Source organism: Echinops telfairi, unplaced genomic scaffold (genome assembly GCF_000313985.2).
Source record: "Echinops telfairi isolate 266 unplaced genomic scaffold, ASM31398v2 ScPeMD7_655;HRSCAF=1070, whole genome shotgun sequence".
In the NCBI taxonomy this organism is placed as follows: domain Eukaryota; kingdom Metazoa; phylum Chordata; class Mammalia; order Afrosoricida; family Tenrecidae; genus Echinops; species Echinops telfairi.
The window spans coordinates 28,701,334-28,705,980 of record NW_022104553.1 but is presented as its reverse complement, the minus strand read 5'-3'; the positions used below and the strand labels follow the sequence as shown (position 1 = coordinate 28,705,980).

Sequence of the window (4,647 nt, the reverse complement as noted above, 5' to 3'; positions counted from 1 at the left end):
AGAGATCCATTTTTGTGCCCATTCCAAAGAATGGTGTGTTAGACCTGGTTGACTCGAGTAACACATTTAGTGACCCTCATCTACACATGTAGTAGAGAGCTTTGTATCAGGAAGCTGGATAGATCAGGAACACATCCCAGCCCAGTCCAACCCAAGTCCATAAATTTCATTTATTTTTATTTTTTTTAGTGAGAGAATGAGAGAGTGAGACAGTGAGAGAGTGAGACAGTGAGAGAGTGAGTCAGTGAGAGAGTGAGGCAGTGAGAGAGTGAGACAGTGAGAGAGTGAGACAGTGAGACAGTGAGAGAATGAGGCAGTGAGAGAGTGAGAGAGTGAGACAGTGAGAGAGTGAGGCAGTGAGACAGTGAGAGAGTGAGTCAGTGAGAGAGTGAGAGAGTGAGACAGTGAGAGAGTGAGACAGTGAGACAGTGAGGCAGTGAGAGAGTGAGACAGTGAGAGAGTGAGACAGTGAGAGAGTGAGCGTCCATAAATTTCATACTGGTCCCCCATGAGATTCATGCAGCCACATGCAATGATGCAGAATGTGGGATCATCACAGGCTGGTGGGTGCAAAGGCTTGTGGATCTAATGGTGGTGGCGGCATCAAGGGGCTTGCAAGTCTCAGTGTGGTCCTTCAGCAGCAAGAAGGTGAAATCAGTGAGAGGAAGGTGCCAGTCTCCAAGAGCCATTTATCTCAGTTGTACCTCCAACAGAGGTCATTAAGCTGCAACCTGATTCACAGGCCAAACTCTAACCACATTTTCCCACAGGTATCCTGTGGCACAAAAAACCCAACTATGGCAAATGGTGACCCATCCAAATGCAGAAATTATGGAACAATATCATTAATATCACATTCATGTAAAATGTTTCTCAAGATAAATAAAAAATGGTTGCAACCCTCCATGGACAAGGAGCTGCCAGAAAGTCAAGCTGGATTTATAAGAGGACAATGGAACAAGGGATATCATTACAGATATCATATGGATCTTGCCTGAAAACAGAAGATACCAGAAAGATGTTTTCTTATCTTCAGTTGACTATGTAAATGCATTTGACTGTTTGGGTCATAACAAATTATGGATAATATTGAGAATGGGAATTCTAGAATTTAAAATTGTACTTTTTCAGAAGCTGTACATGGAACCAGAGTATCATTGAAAATTAGGAAAGGTGTGTCAAAGTTGTATATTTTTACCATACTTATTTAGTCTGTGTGTGAGATAGTTAGAGTTTATTGTGCCAAGCTGGCGGATAAACTGGTGGGATTAACTGAAGGCTGGAAAGATAAATGGCTTGGTGAGCCTCACCTTTCTATTTCTTGGGTCTCTTGCTTTCTGATGGTCAGACCAGGGTGCGCCTGCCTTAGCCAGTTCCATGCTTCAGCTGGCAAGGCTCCCTTCCTGCAAAACATCCTTGCATTAAAGCCACATGGATCTGCTCTGATGCAACCCTGGGTGCTGGAACAGCTGTGTGGAGATCCCTGCCAGCACTGAGATGCTTACATACTCATTGATTCAGATTTCCTCCTGCAATTGGCATCATTGCGTTTGTTTTGTGAGATTGAGGAGGACTTTGTAGATTGTAGTTAGATATATGGGCTAATTTTGGACTTATGGGCTTGGGCAGCACTGGGTTAAGATGTTTTCTTAATGTACATTTACCCTTTATATAAAGCTCTCTCTTATATACATATGTTGTTCTGTGGATTTGTTTCCCTAGTTGACCCAGACTAACACGGTGTGCTAAACAAATTATCCGAGAGTTTGGACTGTCTAAAGAACTCGAGGAAGGCTCATTAGAACTTATGATATACAGTTGACACTACCTTACTTGCTGAAAGTGAAGAGGCCTTGGAACACTTATTGATTAAAATCAAATAATGTAATTGTCAATATGGATCACAGCACGATGTGAAGAAAAGAAAAATCCCCAGAACTGAACCAATAGACAACATTATGTGAAATGGAGAAAGGACCGAAGTTGTCAAGGATTTCCATGATATGAATCCACCATAGTGGTCATGGAAGCAGCCGTCAAGAAAGCAAGTAACTAATTGTAGCCCCAGTCTGAGAATAATCAGCTCTTATGAGATGGCCCTGCCTGATGCTCACCTTTGTGAAGAGATCACTGAAGTATGGGTGCAACAGCAAAATGTGGTGAAGAAAGTAGATGGTGCCCAGCTATCAAAAAGAATAGTGCCTGGGGTCTTAAAAGCTTGTCTTCAAACAAGTAGCCATCTAAAGAAGGTGTCAACTAAGTCCATATGGAAGAAGCACACCATCCTGTGTAATTGAAGAATAATAAATACTAAAATCCAAAGTAGGGAATAGTATCAGAGCTTCAATTGGGGGCACACTCTTTGCTAAAGGATATGGATGATAGTGGGCGCCAAAAGTTCATTTGTAGATTCTGGTGAATCTCTGCTGACCATTGTCTAGTGAATCACCTTAATATTAGACAGAATATTGTAAACTCAGTATGATGGCAGATGTAATTTGGCAGATATTCAAATGCAAATCAAATCATTTGATTTTCTTTTGACTCATTTTTTCTAATTTTTAGTATTTCCTGCTTTTTCTCAATAAAGATTATTTTTCAGTTTTATTTTGTTATTGTTGTTTTCTTTAAAAAAGCATTTTTGTATGTTTTCAAGTATATGGAATGAAGGATGACACATCTATAAAGACAATCTCTGGATCAATGACACATGGCGGGTATGAGAGGGAGCTCACAGGGAAATGGGGAGCTAATAATGAGTACTAGAAGGAAGAAAATGCTCTAGAACTGATTGTAGCGAGAATTATACAACTCTTTTTAATATGAGTGAACCATGGAAGTATATGCTAGCTGAATTTTATGTCAATAAAATGATTATTTTTTAAATGAAGCAAGTAACACCACGTTGGGCCGTATGCTGCACAGGGTCTCTCAAAATTGTTGTGAGATAGAGATGTCACTCTGAGGACTAATAGGCTCCTCCCCCAAGCTGTGGCATTTTCAATCACCTCCCACGCACATGACAGCTGAACAGTGAGCAAGACAGACCAGAGAGGAATTGATGCGTGTGCATTAGGATGTTGGTGGAGAATATTGAAAGTAGCACAAGATCAAAGAAATCTGTCATGGAGGAAGTGCACAACAAAATACTCATTAGAGGAAAGGATGTTGAGACTTGGTCTCATTGTAGTCTCAGGAGAGACCAGTCCGTGGAAAAGGACATTGTGCTTTGTACAGTAGACAGTGACCCTCAGTGAGGTGGACTGACACAGTGGCTAGAGCAATGGGCTCAGACGTAACAATTATGAGGACGACTGAGGAGCGGGCAGTGTTTTGTTCTTTTGTATCGAACTGACTAGATGGCACCTAACAACCACAGTGCCTGGATGACATTACAGAAGTTTCCCCCAGCCTCACCACTCTTGATGGTCTGTATGGTGAGGGAGCTGCTGTGCTGGGAAAGCATTATCCTCTCCTTGTGCCAAAAGCTCTGCCCTTTGAGGATCCAATCGATGGAGATTGTAATGTGGTTAGTGAGGCAGGTCAGGTCTATAGAGCCCTCATGTTCTGTGACTAGGATGGTGCTGGCTCAGATAGAGGGCTTGTCACCAATTCAGCCTGAAAATTGAGGAGGTGGCTATGTGAGAAGACTTAGGGGCAGGGACACTGTCTTTCCTACAGCCAGTTTACAGGCCCCCATTGTGAGCTAATACATGACCTCTGCAGATGTGTGTCTATCAACTGTTGACTTATAAGAACAGGGAAGCCGTCCCGCCCCTTGTTGAGGAAAAAGGTTGCCTCTTCTTGACTGGGACCTGAACTTCTTGTAGTGTCCACACTAGGACTTCTTCTCAATCCATATCTGCTCAGGCAGAATATTTGACCTTGGGCCTCTGTGTGGTCTTTTCCTAGCGCCTTGTGCGACTTTGGAAGACAAAGTTCCCTCTCTAGTGGATACAGTCATGTATGGAGGGAAGGCAGGTTCACAGCTGTCCATGTCTGAATTAGGGCAAGAATACTTAAGGAAGGGAAGTAGTCTGGAATTTTTAAAAGTAATTTACGTAGAATTGAGCATGGCCCAGCCCAGTCTTCAAAACTTTTGGAATTGGAGAGTTTTTCCAAAAAGGATTGATAGGTTCAAAACTTTTACTTCCTGTTCTGTAGACGGACTGGCAGGTGATGGAAATTTCTGGAGAGAAGGGCGTCCTTCCAACAAAAGATGAGTCCTTTCTGCTGCCCCTCTACTTTACCAAGCAGAGGCCTCTCTCCAGGGCTTAGTCTCTCCACACAACACGTCCAAAGCAGGTGACATTCGGTCTGGCCGTCCTTCCTTCTAAGAGAGTTGTGTTGGTTCTCTTGGCACTCCATGGTGCTTCCACTATCCATTGCCAGCCCCTACATCCAAAACATTGATTCTTCTTCTGTCCTCCATATTCAGTGTCCCACTTTCACAACCACACGAGGCAATGGAAAATACCATGGCTTGGGTCAGGTACACGTGTGTCCTCAAAGGAACCTCCTTGTTGTCAACATTTAAAGAAGCCTCGAGCAGCAGATTGACCAAGGCAACGTGTCATTTCCTATCTCGACCTCTGCTTCCACGAGCCTTGACTGGGATCCAAGTAAGATGAAATCCTTAACAATGTC

The 4,647-nt window shown here is 43.0% G+C and overlaps 1 protein-coding gene across 1 annotated transcript in view; it reads right to left on the bottom strand.

Annotated features, from left to right (window-relative positions):
* The window catches only part of LOC101656926 (carcinoembryonic antigen-related cell adhesion molecule 6-like), a 32,250-nt gene that overhangs the window by 1,160 nt on the left and 26,443 nt on the right, over window positions 1-4,647 (bottom strand). The window lies entirely within an intron of this gene.